This window comes from Nicotiana tabacum, chromosome 22 (assembly GCF_000715075.1).
Source record: "Nicotiana tabacum cultivar K326 chromosome 22, ASM71507v2, whole genome shotgun sequence".
NCBI lineage: Eukaryota > Viridiplantae > Streptophyta > Magnoliopsida > Solanales > Solanaceae > Nicotiana > Nicotiana tabacum.
Window position 1 is genome coordinate 28,856,876 of NC_134101.1, and position 16,999 is coordinate 28,873,874.

Genomic DNA, 16,999 nt, shown 5'->3' on the forward strand with positions numbered 1-16,999 from the left:
TCACAAACCTTTCGATTCGCATAACTCTTCTGTCTAGATTGGGCTGTACGAAGTCAATCCTGAATCAACTTAACCTTTTCCAGGGCATCCTGAACCAAGTCTGTACCCAATAGCCTAGACTCGCCCGGTTCGAACCAACCCACTGGGGACCGGCATCGCCTACCATACAAGGCCTCATACGGAGCCATCTGAATGCTTGACTGGTAACTGTTGTTGTAAGCAAACTACGCAAGTGGTAAGAACTGATCCCAAGCACCCCTAAAAACTATCACACACGCACGAAGCATATCCTCCAGTATCTGAATAGTGCATTCGGACTGCCCGTCCGTCTGAGGGTGAAATGTTGTACTCAACTCTACCCGAGTACTCAACTCACGTTGTACTGCCCTCCAGAACCGTGATGTAAACTGCGTACCCCGGTCAGAGATGATAGATACCGGTACGCCGTGAAATCTGAAAATCTCGCGAATATAGATTCGAGCCAACTGCTCGGAAGAATAGGTAGTCATCATAGGATTGGAATGAGCTGACTTGGTCAATCTATCCACAATCACCCAAGCTGCATTGAACTTCATCTGAGTCCGTGGGAGCCCAACAACGAAATCCATAGTGATCCTCTCCCATTTCCATTCTGGAATCTCTAACTTCTGAAGCAATCCACTCGGTCGTTGATGCTCATATTTCACTTGTTGACAATTTAGACACCGAGCTACATACTCCACTATGCCTTTTTTCATCTTCCTCCACCAAAAATGTTGCCTCAAGTCCTGCTACATCTTCGCAGCACCCGGATGTATGGAGTACCGCGAACTATGAGCCTCCTGGAGAATCAATTCACGAAAACCATCTACATTAGGCACACATAACCTGCCATGCACAGGGCATTTTGCAACAATAGTGTGGAGAAAATTTGGAGAAGCAGTTGGTATCCAAACAGCAGGATTACCTCACAGACTACTCCTAATGAAATGGGGGCTGCTTAAAAGACCTGGAACCTATGGAAAAATAGATGCAGTGCAAAATATGGTATCAAACAGTCCTCCTTGACTAGAGTCTTGTTTGCCATCAATTCTGATATCCATCTCCTTCTCAAAACCAACTACCCCTCTATTAAATGGTCACTGCAATGGACTGACTTGTACCAAGCCATTGAAGATATATCTCATTACACCAATGTTCAGCAAGTTACCTGGAGGAAACCAGCACAAGAATTTGTTAAAATCAACAGTGATGGCAGTGCACTTACAAACCCATAGAAGATAGGTGTTGGGGCCATCATCAGGGATCACAGAGGTACATTTATCCATGCCTTAGCAGGCCCATTGGGTGAAGGTACCAACAATTAAGTAGAGATAGAAACAACAATTATTGGGATCACATGGTGCTTGGACAATGGTTACACCAAAGTGCACCTTGAAGCAGACCCAACTTTACTCATTCATTGGCTCACCAGTGAGACTACACCACCATGGGCACTGAAAATGTTGCTACTGAAACTGAAACAGTTATGTGATCAATGTGCAGCAATCAGTTTCTCTCATGTCTACAGAGAAGCTAACTTTCCAGCAGACTCATTGTCAAAGCTCAGCCATAGTCTCACAACACTCACCAACTTTCATTCTTTCCACTCACTGCCCAGTCAGATTAAAATCCATCAAGATTTCCTTGAAACATCGGCATTCAGACATAAGAAAACCAATAAAATCATCATCGCACTACACCTAGCCTCTCCTTTTACTTCTCATGGGTATGGATGACAGTCACGCAATAATGGGAGCAGACCTAATTGTCCAAGGTCGAATGAGCTACAACAACAAAGAAACCAGTAGCAGCAACAACTGCCTTAACAGCAGACAAGCACTGTGTGTGCCCAGTTCACTAACCAGTTTGTTCTTTTTTGCAGGTACATGGTTCCATCTCAGTATATTGGTATGTATTTAAGGTATGGTATTAGCACTTCATGTGCTCAATCTGTTGAATAAATATCAATATACATGGGACACCCAGGATCAATCCTTTCTACATTTAGGGCACCTTAATGGCAGATTGGCGTCCCGTAGCTCCTGCTGCCCACTCTCTCCTATCAACAAATCCTTTTGGCCAAGGGACCCGTGATGTCAACCGAGGGGTTGAAGAGGTTGGACAAGTTCACCAAGTTGTTTCCCACTTGCTTTGGCGGTACACCTTCTAAGGACCCTCAGGATTTCTTGGACCGTTGCCATGAGGTATTTCGCAACATAGGTATAGTGGAGTCCAATAAAGTTGACTTCGTAGTGTATCAGATGCATGGCTCTGCCAAGAGGTAGTGGCAGGAGTATGTTCGGGGCAGACCAGCAGGTTCACCTCCTCTCACTTGGGCTCAGTTCTCACTACTACATTCGCCTTTCCTGGATGGTATAAATTATCAACATCATAGTCTATTAGTAGCTCCAACCATCGCCTCTGACGTAAATTCAATTCCTTTTGCTTGAATATATACTGAAGGCTCTTATGATTCGTATAGACATCAACATAAATTCTATACAAATTGTGCCTCCACATCTTTAGTGCATGAATCACCGCGGCTAACTCTAAGTTGTGGGTCAGATAATTCTTCTTGTGCTTTCTTAGTTGTATTTAAATATAAGCGATTACTTTTCATGTTCGTTCTGCCACTTGTTGCATGATGAATACATGGCTTATCTCATTGCCCACAAATACTGGAATTTCCTATAACTCTTCTATCAACCACTACAAGGATCACTTCTTTGTTCTTGGATTTGGGCAACCCTTCTATGAAGTCCATACTAATGTGGCTCCAAGCTTGGTTTGGAATGGGAAGAGGCTGCAATAGTCCAGGATAGTCCATGTTGTCATCCTTACTCTTGAGGCAAATATCAGAGCTAGCCACAAAGTCAATGATCATCTGTTTCATCCTAGGCCAATAGAACACCTGTGACAACCTTTTAAGAGTCCCAAGCTGTCTTGAATGTCCACCTACAGGAGAGTCCTGGAATGTGGAGATCAGCTGAGTTCTGAGACTACCACTAGTACCAATATAGATCTTTCCCTTTCTCCTGAGTATGCTGGAAGTGTAATGCCAGATGCTAGGCCCTTGTAGAGTCACTGCTGCCTGACTGATCAATTCTGTAGCTTTAGTGTCTCCTTCATAACTGTGTGCTATCTCCTGCATCCAAGAAGGAACTGAGACACTGATTTCCTGCAGTGTTCCTTGGAATGGGCTTGTGTTGCATTCTGATCCTTCCTGTTGCCTAGAAAGGGCATCAGCTACCCTATTTTCAGCCCCCTTCTTGTACTGTACTTCATAATCCAACCCAAGTAATTTGGTCAGTCCTTTCTGTTGTATAGCAGAAGTAACTCTTTGTTCAAGAAGGTATTTTAAGCTGTGGTGGTCAGTTCTGACCACAAAATGTCTGTACTGTAAATAGTGCCTCCACTTGTCCACTGCATTCAACAAGGCCATATACTCCTTCTCATAGATTGACTTACCCATGTGCTTTTGAGCCAAAACCTTGCTAAAATAGACTACTGGTCTACCTTCTTGCATTAGCACAGCCCCAATGCCACTTTGACTAGCATCTGTCTCAACTATGAACTGCTTAGTGTAGTCAGGTAAGGCCAACACTGGTGTAGAAGACATAGCTCTCTTGAGGGCTGTAAAGGCTAGGTCAGCTTCATCATTCCATTTAAAAGCATCCTTCTTGAGTAAGTCAGTCAAGGGTCTACAAATAGCTCCATAGTTAGCAACATACTTTTCTATAGTACCCAGTCAACCCCAAGAATCCCCTCAGTGCTCTCAATTATTTTGGTCTAGGCCAATCAACCATAGCTTGTATTTTAGAAGGATCAGTTGATACTCCCTCTGAAGTTATGATATGTCCTAAATACTCAACCTTAGATTGACTAAATGAGCATTTAGACCTTTTAGCAAATAAGGAGTGTTTCCTTAGGGTATCAAATACAGCAATTAGATGAGTCACATGATCCTTCTCAGACAAACTGTAGATAAGGATATCAACAAAGAAGACCAAAACAAACTTTGTAAGGAAAGGTTGTAAAACCTGGTTCATCAGAGCTTGAAAGGTAGCTGGTGCATTTGTTAATCCAAATGGAATCACATTGAATTCATAATGGCCTAAATGAGTTCTGAAAGCTGTCTTGCATACATCTTCTAACTTCATTCTGATCTGGTGATAACCAGCTCTTAAATCCACCTAGGAAAAGATCACAGATCCACTCAGTTCATCTAGGAGGTCATCCACAATAGGTATAGGATACTTATCCCTTACTGTGATGTCATTCATTCCCCTATAATCTACACAAAACCTCCAGGTTCCATCCTTCTTTTTGACAAGCAATGCTGGTGATGAAAAGGGTGATTGACTATGCTGGATGGTGCCATTGGTGAGCATCTCCTTAACCTGCCTCTCCAGCTCATCCTTCTGGTAGTAGTTGTACCTGTAAGGCCTCAAACTGACTGGTCTGGCTCTAGGTTTCAAAGGAATGGTGTGATCTAAGGCCCTGACAGGAGTCAGAGATTTAGGTTCTGCAAACACATCAGGATATAGATGTAACGCCTCCTGAATGGCTTCTCCTACTGGTTCCTGACCTTCTGTCACCAAGGAATTCATCATGAACAGATGAGCTATCAGAGCTTGGCCTTTCTTCAGCATCTTCCCCAGTGTTCCACTTGAAATCATATTCAGCTTACCTTCCTCAGAGATACCCTGCAATATTAGTTTGTTGCCCTTCTTGCCAATGGTAACACACATCTTTTCATGGTCAAATTTATTGGGATTATGCTTCTTCATCCAATCATTACCCATCACCATGTCACAGCCTCCAAGTGGAATGATAAGTAAGTCTTCCTAAAAGGGTCTACCTTGCATTTTCCACTGATATCCTGTGCAAATGGAAGTGCACATGACATAATTTCCATCAGCCACCGTCACTCTCACTGGTGGGCAATGCCTAGCTTGGTAGCCTGTCTCTGACTGTGATAACATCAATGAAACTATGAGTGTTGCCAGAATCAATTAGCACTGTCAGTTTCCTGTTCCCTATGGTACCTCTAACCAATATGGCATTGACTCCTCTGTTGTCACCTGATAGAGCATTCATGCACACAGCTTCCATGACTTCTTGCTCCAGCTCTCCTTCAATAATCAAGTTTGTACATGGTTGTTCTTCTTCTATCTCAGTACCCTCAGGAAGTGGTTCTGCTGCCCCTATCATGCAGTTCAACTGCTTCTTCTTACATTGATGGCCTGGAGCATACTTCTCACCACACCTATAACACAAATGGTTGCTCTTCCTGTATTCATAAACTTCAGGACTAAGCCTGAAGGAGTTTGGTTTAACTGCAGTTGCAACAGGTGCTCTTGTATTAGCAGAACTGCCAGCCATAAAGGAGGGCTTTGGAATGCCCTTGGTCTTCCTGTGAGCAGCTTCTATTGCCTTCTCCTGTAGTCTAGCTTGTTCTACAGCAAACCTTAGAGTTGTAGGTTTGAACAGCTTCACCCCAAACCTAATCTCTTCCTTTAAAGCGCCAATGAAACTGGATATAAAGTGTGACTCATCCAAGTGAGGATTCCTTATCAACATTTGAGCCTTCAAGTCTTCAAACTTGCCTAGGAATTCATCAACAGATCCTACTTGGCTCAGCTTGTTAAATTCATCCACTATATCCCCCATTAGTTCCTCCCCAAATCGAATAAGCAACTCCTCTTTGAATTCAGCCCAGCTCACTTCACCCCTGCTTAGTACTAATGAGTCGTACCAAGTGTCAGCTAATCCATTTAGATAAAGTGCAGCAGCTTCGGCCTTCAGATTGTCTGGGGCTCTATACAAATTGAAATATCTTTCACACTTTCGAATCCATGCCTTAGGTTCATGGCCTTCAAAATAAGGCAGCTCCCATTTAGGGGAAGGAGCCTGCACAGCTTGAGGTCTGTTCTGCCTCATTTCCTGACCTGGTATGGGTAAGAGCTCATCTCCTTGAGGTCTGTCACCTTGAGCTCGTTGGGGAACTCTCTCCAAATTTGTCAACCTCTCTAAGATCAGCTCGAGGGTACCCTTGTATTCTAGTCTGAGTGTTGCGTAGTTCCTCTTGAGTGGTCAGAACTTCATTCAAAACCTCATCGTGTCTTACTCGCTTATCATCCATAACTTTCAGCCTAGTTCCTTCAACCATCACCACCTTCACAGTCGCAGGATTGAGGCTTTGATACCAAATGTAATGATCTCAATAAGAGCCAAAGAAATTAAACAACTAAATTGCGAAATTAAGAGAATTTTGGGACAATTTTCTGTTTATATTAAATGAAAGGAAGAAGTTGAACTACAATAACCAAACTGAAAATAACTATCTCCTAAAGTTGAACTCCATAGCTGGATAAGATCTGCAGAATGAAGAAGGAAGAAGAAGAAGAAGTCAGAAGAGAAGAGAAGAGAAGAGTAGAGGCAGAGATCGAGTGAGGAAAGAGAGAACGAGAGAAAATGACCTGGGAATCGTTGGCTTCCTCTTTCAGTTGAAAGTTGTTATAACAACTTCAGCTGACGTGGCTCGATCCTAGCCCTTGTAGCTCATTAACTCGAAATTAATCCTAGCCGTTAATTTGAATTTCTGTTATTCTCTTTCACAGATTCTGTTACTGCTTATCTTCAGCTTCTTCTCATCGAACCTCGCTGGCAACACTGATCTTGTGATGATTATTGGATCATTACACAAAACTTGTGATGTTTGTCGACAAACAGTTTCTAATTTACCAGTGACTTTGCTTTGGGTCCCAAGTACTAGTCAACGAGATAACAGACAGGAGCACAACAACTCTAGAAGAATAAGGTGAACATCACGTGGAAATTATGATTTCTTTCACACAGTTGTGTTACTGTAATGATCCGGCCGGTCGTTTTGAGTATTATAACCCCGTTTCTCCATTTACTGCTCAATTTATACTTTACGGTCGTTTTATGACTTACCGGGTTAGTTGGTTCGGGTCCGAAAGGATTTCGGAGTGAATTGAGACACTTAGTCTCATAATTGAAAATTTAAGTTGGAAAAGTTGACAGGATGTTGACTTATGTGTAAACGACCCCGAATTTGAATTTTGATGGTTATAAGTATTATGATATTTCAAACAAGTGATAAGTAAGAGTCGTGAAGGTCAGAGGGTAAACGAGTTGAAGAAAATGAGGTTGGTCGAAGTTTCACATTTTGGGATAAAATACGGTCCAAGCTATAATACCCCATATTTATGGACTAGTGCTATACCATATGGCCTTGATAGTAAGATATATGAATTATATTAGTATTTAAGTGAAATGAGATTTAGAAATTAATTATATGGGTAATTAGTTAAATGCACTTATGTAATTAGAGATTAGTGGAAGACAAGTGTCCAAAATAGGGGACAATTATGGAGTCCACGTAGGACTACTCAAATCTCCACTTTATGACTCATGTTCCATGGAGGATAGGTATATCTCGGTGGCTGCTCCATGGCCAAGCTTCGTTTTCTTATTAAATGATTATCATGTGGGCCCCACAACCCACTAAGTATTAGTAAACTTCAAAGTTTCATTTTCAGAATATGTATATTATTAACAAGCATCACCACCTAGCCTTAAAAGCACAAAAACGTGAGAGATTGAGAGGCAACTTTGGGATTTTATTTTCAAAAAATTTCTATCTTTTAATGGGGCAAAACGTGGGCATCAAAATCATAATAGAGAATTTATCCTTCCATCTCTCATAGATTAGGTTGTCGTAGCTGCTTATGGCATGACTGTTTGGAGCATAATTGGCAGGTCCTAGTTTATCTCTCCTACATGTTCTTGAGGTTGTTGTTGTGTTATTATTGATATGCTTCTTGAAGTTGGAAGAAGGAAGTGTATAAGGTACCGTATAAGAAGCATTTATTGAATTATCATTGAGTATTTCGACTAGATTACGTAGTTTTGAGGTGAAATTAGAGGATTTGGGCCTAGGGATTTGAAGGTCGAGTTTGTCACGACCCATTTTCTGAACAAGCCGAGATCGGCACCCGATCACTAAACGTGACCGAGCGAACCATCTGCGCCTATCAAATCTATTATAACTTCAAACTTTATATTCAACCAGGCAATACTTTAACCAAATACTTTTAATTAATTTAAATATCTAAAATAGATCAACTCCAAAACTCTATTCGTAGTAACCAATGAAATACTAAGTTATTGTCAAAAACATTTGAATCTTAACACACCGACTGTGTCTATGAAGCCTCTACTGATAAACTGACGCACTGCTGAGGACATGAGATTTCCTAGCCAGTTCTCTAAGTAAGCAAAGAAATAGCTAAATAATTACGACTCAAAGGAGTACTCCACGAACAAAAGCGGAGCTCACCAATAGCACTGGAAGTGAGGGAAGTCCTAACCCGTAGTCTGCTCGCCTGCAAAACCGGTTCATACGTTGTACCGCAGACCAACGTAGGTTCCCAAAAAAGAACGTCAGTACCACCCATTGTACTCAGTGAGTCTCAACGACAGGGGACTAAACTTTAATAAAATATACATTACGAGCAAAGATTCTAAATGCATAGAAGACATAAAGCTTCTAAGAAGATTTCTAAAATAATTGCATAATAGTAGTTTATGAATATTCTAAAAGAAATTCTTTTTTTCTTTCTTATAAAAAAATACTTCAATTTATACTTCGGGAGTTCCAACTATCCTGACTTAATTCTGTCTCAGTCACCGTGTGATCGGCACGGGTTCGATCCCAACCTGATCGAATAGGCCCAATCCACGAGGTGCCACTCACTTCATGGTTCTCAGCGCCCATGTGCCATACCTTAGCTTGGCTAGGCAAATTCTTAGCAACAAGACCCTCGGCTCGTGTGCTCCCTACTTTGTCACAAGTAGTTTCAGGAAGTCAACGCCTTGGTCAGGACCCTCGGCCTGGACAATAACCCCTGCTCAGATACTCCCAAAAATCTTTTCTTTCTAAAACTTCTTCTTGTGACTTTTCACGTCTAAATCTTTTCTGAAACATCCTATACATACTCATACCGGTATCCTTAATTGTAAAGCATGGCATAAGAATGAAATAAATATTCAAAAGTATATCTAAAGATTCTTGCTCCTTCATGAATTTTCAACATGAAAATGGCATATAAGAATAACACAAAATTCTGAAAATTTATGCACATATATCATAATAAATCATCTAAACTTTAGCTAGAACAATTCTAAGTTAATAGGTACTCACTCGCTCCAATTAAGTACATATAAACCTTTTTAAGCAATTCATCAAACACCTTGTATGCGTGCTTTTATGAGTTAAACCACTTTAGTAAAGGGTTATATCAATTCACCTCAAAACTCCTTGAGCCAATACGTAGGCCCCAGTCCAATTTATACCCGTCAAACAATCGATTCTACAACAACCAGTGCATTTTAATCAATTTTAAAGTCTCTCACTTAAACATGAAATTTATTGTTGATATATAGAAAGAAGGGAATTAACTATTCAATTCTTACCTATTATACTACTGTAGGGTAATTGACAATAGGAAATTTTATATACCTGAGTTCAAGAATTAGTGATTTGTAAAGAACCCTAGAGTTTCTATTGCCTGCGTGAGTAAGCAGCCTCTGTTTCGTGGCTCTCTGTTTCGTGAGTGAACAGAACACTGGTTCTGTTTTTCGTTTAAGGATTTTGCCTTCTGCCCTTTTGCGTGAATGGCAGAACCAAGGTTCTGTTTTTCTTAAGGCTTGAAGCTTTTGTTTTCCAACAGCCCATTTTATGGGCTTTAGGCCCTTTTTCCTTTTTTTTCTTTTTTTTTAACTTACCTAATAATTAGTGATACCCATTTTTAATAATTTATAATATTAAAATTATTAATATTCCCCTAATTGTATATCCAATTATTTATAAATAGAAAATTAACTCGAAAATCAATCACAAGAGTTTAAATCTATAATAGAAGTATAATTTAAGATAAAAAGAATTAAATTCTATATTTAGCGCGTCTTGAAACTTTTATAAATTTGAACAGTGTTACAGAGTTGTTGTCCAAATTTGGTAAATTTGGTATGGTTGGACTCGTGGATGAATGGGCGTTCATATTTTGTAACTTTTGTCGGGTTCCGAGACGTGGGCCCTACGGACGATTTTTTTAGTGCAATTTCGGATTTTTGTTGGAAAATTTGTATTTTCATATGGAATTAATTCCTATAATTTGTATTGTCTAAATCGAATTATTTGTGGCTAGATTCAAGGCGTTTAGAGGCCGATTCGTGAGGCAATGGCATCGCAGAATAAAGAATACACGGTTTGAGGTAAGTAACAGTTCTAAATTTGGTTATGAGGGTATGAAACCCCAGATTACGTGTTATGTAACTAGTTTTGAGATGACGCACTTGCTAGGTGACGGGCGTGTGGGTGTGCACCGTAGGAATTGTGACTTGGTCAATTCCATGGATATGTGTTGTTGAATAAATTATTGCTACCCGTACATTTTTCCACGTATTAGGGAAATTGAACTGTAAATCATGTTTAAACCATGTGTTGACACTATTGGAACTCATAGAGGTCGTGTACATGTTGAATTATCTGTTAAATTACTATTTAGTACTCAGTCACGGTTCTACTTGCATATTACATCTTAGTCTCTCTTGTTCATTATTGATGCATCATATAATTGTTGTTGGGCTGCTTATCATGATTTTTGAGAGCATGAGAGACTAGAGAGGTTGATGACTAAGTGAGGCCGAGGGCCTAATTGTGAGAATATTTATGGGATCGGGCTGCACGCCGCAGCATGTTTTATTGATTTATGCCATGATTGGCTTGTGATAGCGCTTGGGCTGAAGGAGCCCCTCCGGAGTCTGTACACACCCTCAGTGAGTGCATGTACCTACTGAGTGCGAGAGCTGAGTGATTGAGAGGAAAGAGTGATTGTGAGGTTGGAGTGAATGGGAGGACTGAGTGACTGTTACTCTGAGAGGATGCGTTGATTTCATTATTGGTGCATTTCAGCGGTCGTATAACACTGTTTTGAAAATTTTCTGAAAGACATTATATTCTGTTTCAGTCGAAGTTGATATGAAATTACTGTGAAATTTTAAATGTTGAACTTGAGAGCATGCCTACCCTTTTATGTTGAAAATTACTGTATTTGGACTTAGCTGTGAAGCTCGTCACTATCTTCAGTTTTTTATTTAGTATTGTTACTTACTGAGTTGGTTGTACTCATACTACACCCTGCACTTCGTGTGTAGATCCAGGTGTTCCCGGATATAGTGGGTGTTGATTCCTTCGCACAATTGATTTTTCGGAGATTCCAAGGTAGCTGCCGTGTTTCGCAGACCTTGTCTCTCCTTCCCTGTCTTTTGTTTACTGTATTTGGTCTCAGACTATTATAGACCGTGTTTTCGAGACTAGTGCTATATAGATGCTCATGTACTCAGTGACACCGGGTTTTGGGAGTATATTTATATCCAGTATTTGTGGGATTTTCTGCTCATGTACTCAGTGACACCGGGTTTTGGGAGTATATTTATATCCAGTATTTGTGGGATTTTCTCTTAAACTTAATTATTATGTTTTTCGTATTTAAAAGAAATTGTGGGTTATTGATGTTGTCGGCTTGCCTAGTATTGAGATAGGCGCCATAACGACGGGTGAGATTTCGGGTCGTGTCAAGTTGATATCAGAGTCTAGGTTACATAGGTGTCACAAGTCATGAGGAGGTTTAGTAGAGTCTTGCGGATCGGTACAGAGACATTTGTACTTATCTTCGAGAGGCTACCGAACCCTTAAAAAAAATTCATTTTCTTGTATTCTGTCGTGCGAATTTGTTGATTCCGGAGACTAAATTTCTGTTAGTACCACTAGTTGCTCCAACTCAGGAGCAGATTCCAGATATAGTTGCTCCACCAGCTGTGCCCATTGTAATTCCAGGCCTTCAGGCGGCTTTGGCCCAGATATTAACAGTTTGCACTGGCCTTGCTCAGGTGGTTTCGGCTCAGGCCGCACCAACCACTTCTCAGGTCGGGGGAGGTACTCATACCCGTGTTGCCCGTACTCCAAAGCAGGTAGTGCAAGGAGTTCAGATACCGGGGGCACTACCAGCCCAGCCGGCTTTAGCTGTTCAGGCCCCGGTAGTCCCTGTTATGGCAGATGATAAGTAGAGGAGACTTGAGAGATTTGGGAGGCTTCGACCTCCATCATTTAGCGGTGTTGAGTCAGAAGATGCTCAGGATTTTCTGGATAAGTTCCAGTGGATGCTTCGGACAGCAGGTAGTCTGGAGACCAGTGGGGTCTCGTTCACTACTTTTAAGTTTTCTGGGGCTGCCTTCAGATGGTGGGAGGCTTATGAGCGGCGCAGGCCGGTTGGTGCAGTACCACTTACATAGCAGGAGTTCTCTATTCTCTTTTTGGAGAAGTTCGTGCCGCAGTCTCGCAGAGAGAAGCTGCGCAGACAGTTTGAACAGTTACATCAGGATGGCATGTATATGACACAGTACGAGATGAGATTTTCTGAGTTGGCTCGTCACGCAGATTGGCTGGTTCCCACTGATAGAGAAAGGATTAGGAGATTCATTGATGGCCTCACGTATCAGCTGTGGTTGCTTATGACTAGGGAGAGGGTATCTGGTGCTACTTTTGATGAGGTAGTTGACATTGCTCGGCAGATAGAGATGGTCCGTAGCCATGAGCGTGGAGAGAGGGAGGCCAAGAGGCCTCGTGGACCGGGTGGTTTCAGCGGTATTCCTTCAGGGGGTCAGTTTTACCGCGGCAGGGGTCGTCCTTACAGACACGCTCAGAGGGGTCGTCCAGCTCACTGTGGTGCATCATCCGGTCATGGTTCATATAGTTCTCATCAGGGTCAGTAATCTCTCAGTGCCCTTCCAGCCCAGAGTTCGTCCCGTGCTCCTTCAGTTCAGGGTTCATTTGCACCGGGTGCTTCTAGCGGTTATTCTGGTTCTCGGGGCCCGATTCAATCCTCACCACCACCAGTACCGGGGAGTTGCTTTGAGTGTGGGGAGTTTGGGCATATGTGGAGGCAGTGTCCTCGTCGTCCGGGAGGTCCAGTGCAGCAGAGGAGTCAGACTACAACTTCAGCACCAGTTACTTCGCCACCCACCAAGCCAGCTCGGGGTGGGGCTCAGTCAGCTAGGGGTCGCCCAAGAGGGGGAGGCCGATCAGGTGGCGGTCAGGCCTGATTCTATGCTTTTCCTGCCATGCCAGATGTCGTTGCTTCAAATGCAGTGATCACAAGTATTGTCTCAGTGTGCCACAAGGAAGCTTCAATATTATTTGACCCTACTTCTACTTATTCGTATGTATCATTGTACTGTACTCATTATCTGGATATGCCCCATGAGTCCTTAGTTTTACTTGTTCGTGTATCTACGCCGGCGGGCGATACTATTATTGTGAACCGTGTATATCGGTCTTGTTTGGTAACTATTGGGAGACTAGAGTTGATCTCTTACTGCTCAGTATGGTTGACTTCGATGTAATCCTTGGTATGGATTGGTTGTCTCCATGTCATGCTATTCTGGACTGTCATGAAAAAACCGTGACATTAGCGATGCTGGGGTTGCCGAAGGTCGAATGGAGAGGTTCTCTAGATCATGTTCCCAGCAGGGTAATTTCTTATTTAAAATCCCAACGTATATAGTTGGGAAGGGGTGCTTGTCATATTTGGCTTTTGTGAGAGATGTTGATGTAGATACTCCTACTATTGATTCAGTATCGGTCGTGCGAGACTTTTCGGATGTATTTCCTACAGACCTGCCGGGTATGCCGCCCGACAAGGGTATTGATTTCAAGACAGCTTTGACTACAGCCCCAGTATTGGTGTTGCCTACAGGTTCAGTGTCTTATACTGTGTATTGTGACGCGTCGCATATTGGTCTCGGCGCAGTGCTTATGCAAGACGGTAGGGTGATTGCCTATGCGTCCAGACAGTTAAAGGTACATGAGAATAATTATACAGTCCACGACCTTGAGTTAGCAGCTATTGTTCATGCCTTGAAGATTTGGCGGCATTATTTGTACGGTATCCATTGTGAGGTTTATACTGATCACCGGAGTCTACAACATCTGTTTAAACATAAGGATCTTAATTTGCGGCAGCGGAGATGGTTGGAGTTGCTTAAGGATTATGATATCACCATTCTTTATCATCCCGGAATGGCCAATGTGGTGGCCGATTCCTTGAGTCGTAAGGCGGATAGTTTGGGCAGCTTAGCATACTTACCGGTAGCAGAGAGGCCTTTAGCCTTGGATGTTCAGGCCTTGGCCAACCAGTTTGTTAGATTGGATGTTTTCGAGCCGAACCGAGTTTTGTCTTGTGTGGTTTCTCAATCTTCTCTTTATGATCGTATCAGAGAACGTCAGTATGATGACCCTCATCTGCTTGTCCTTAAGGACACGGTTCAGCACGGTGATGCCAAAGAAGTCAATATTGGGGATGGCGGTGTATTACGGATGCAGGGCAAGCTATGTGTGCCTAATGTAGATGGTTTGCGTGAGTTGATTCTCCAGGAAGCTCACAGTTCGTTGTACTCCATTCATCCAGGTGCCACGAAGATGTATCAGGATTTGACGCAGCACTATTGGTAGAGGCGAATGAAGAAAGATATAGTTGGATTTGCAGCTCGGTGTTTAAATTGTCAACAGGTGAAGTACGAGCATGAGAGACGGGGAAGATTGCTTCAGAGACTTAAAATTCCGGAGTGAAAATGGGAGCGTATTACCATGGATTTCATAGATGGGCTCCCACGGACCTTGAGAAAGTTTGATGTTGTTTGGGTGATTGTAGATTGGTTGACCAAATCTGCGCATTTTATTCCAGTTGGTACTAATTATTCTTCAGAGCCGTTGGCTGAGATTTATATCCGCAAGATTGTTCGCCTACATGGTGTGCCAGTGTCTATCATTTCAGATCGGAGCACGCAGTTTACATCACAATTTTGGAGAGCAGTGCAGCGAGAATTGGGCACACAGGTTCAGTTGAGTACAACATTTCACCCTCAGACTGACGGACAGTCCGAGCGCACTATTCAGATATTGGAAGATATGCTACGCGCTTGTGTCATTGATTTTGGGGGTTCTTGGGATCAATTTCTGCCACTAGCAGAGTTTGCTTACAATAACAACTACCAATCGAGCATTCAGATGGCTCCGTATGAGGCTTTATATGGGAGATGGTGTCGGTCTCCGGTGGGTTGGATTGAGCCGGGTAAGACTAAGCTATTGGGTACTGATTTGGTTCAGGATGCTTTGGAGAAGGTTAAATTGATTCAGGAGTGGCTTCGCATGACGCAGTCTAGACAGAAGAGTTATGCTAACCGGAAGGTCCGTTATATTACTTACATGGTTGGGGAGAAGGTTCTGCTCAAGATTTCGCCCATGAAGGCTGTGTTGAGGTTCGTGAAGAAGGTAAAGTTGAGCCCTCGGTATATTGGGTCGTTCAAGGTGCTTAAGAAGATTGGAGAGGTGGCTTATGAACTTGCCTTTGTCACCTAGTCTATCAGGTGTTCATCCAGTGTTTCACGTATCTATGATCCGGAAGTATGTCGGGGATCCGTCTCATGTATTGGATTTCAGCACAGTGTAGTTGGATGGTAATTTAACTTATGATGTGGAGCCGGTGGCCATTTTAGACCAGCAAGTTTGAAAGCTGAGATCAAAAAACATAACTTTAGTGAAAGTGCAGTGGAGAGGCCAACCAGTCGGAGAAGCTACTTGGGAGATTGAGCAATAGATGCAGAGCAAATATCCACACCTATTTGAGGCTCCAGGTATGATTCTAAACCCGTTCGAGGACGAACGTTTGTTTAAGATGGGGAGAATGTAACGACCCGACCGGTTGTTTTAAGTATTGCCCCGTTTTCCCATTTACTGCTCAATTTATACTTTACACTCGTTTTATGACTTACCATGTTAGTTGGTTCGGGTCCGGAAGGATTTTGAAGTGAATTGAGACACTTAGTCTCATAATTGAAAACTTAAGTTGAAAAAGTTGACCGGATGTTGACTTATGTGTAAACGACTCCTGATTTGAATTTTGATGGTTATAAGTATTATGCTATTTCAAACAAGTGATAAGTAAGAGTCGTGAAGGTCAGAGAGTAAACGAGTTGAAGAAAATGAGGTTGGTCGAAGTTTTACATTTTGGGATAAAATACGGTCCAAGCTATAATACCTCATATTTATGGACTAGTGCTATACCATATGGCCTTGATAGTAAGGTATATGAATTATATTAGTATTTAAGTGAAATGAGATTTAGAAATTAATTATGTGGGTAATTAGTTAAATGCAAGGATGTAATTAGGGATTAGTGGAAGACAAGTATCCAAAATAGGGGACAATTATGGAGTCCACGTAGGACTACTCAAATCTCTACTTTATGACTCATGTTCCATGGATAGATATATCTTGGTGGTTGCTCCATGGTCAAGCTTCTTTTTCTTATTAAATGATTATCATGTGGGCCCCACAACCCACTAAGTATTAGTAAACTTCAAAGTTTCATTTTCAGAATATGTATATTATTAACAAGCATCATCACCTAGCCTTAAAAGTACAAAAACGTAAGAGATTGAGAGGCAACTTTGGGATTTTATTTTCAAAAAATTTCTATCTTTTGATGGGGCAAAACGTGTGCAGCAAAATCATAATAGAGAATTTATCCCTCCATCTCTCATAGATTAGCTTGTCGTAGCTGCTTATGGCATGACTGTTTGGATCATAATTGGCAGGTCCTAGTTTATTAAGGTAAGATTCCATCTCTCCTACATGTTCTTGAGGTTGTTGTTGTGTTATTATTGATATGCTTCTTGAAGTTGGAAGAAGGAAGTGTATAAGGTATCGTATAAGAAGCATTTATTGGATTATCATTGAGTATTTCGACTAGATTACGTAGTTTTGAGGTGAAATTAGAGTATTTGGGCCTAGGGATTTGAAAATAAGATTTGAGGATTTGAAGGTCGA

At 41.9% G+C, this 16,999-nt stretch overlaps 1 protein-coding gene across 3 annotated transcripts in view; it reads left to right on the plus strand.

The window, feature by feature from the left end:
* LOC107817965 (FHA domain-containing protein PS1) overlaps window positions 1-16,999 on the plus strand; it is a 45,931-nt gene that overhangs the window by 23,719 nt on the left and 5,213 nt on the right. For 2 of the 3 annotated variants that reach the window (XM_075243964.1, XM_075243963.1), the window contains one exon: window positions 10,260-10,326. The gene's annotated coding sequence lies outside the window, so the exon portion shown is untranslated. Of the gene's footprint in view, window positions 1-1,903; window positions 2,473-10,259; window positions 10,327-16,999 lie in introns of those variants that run through there. The other variant, XM_016599748.2, reaches the window with a different exon arrangement.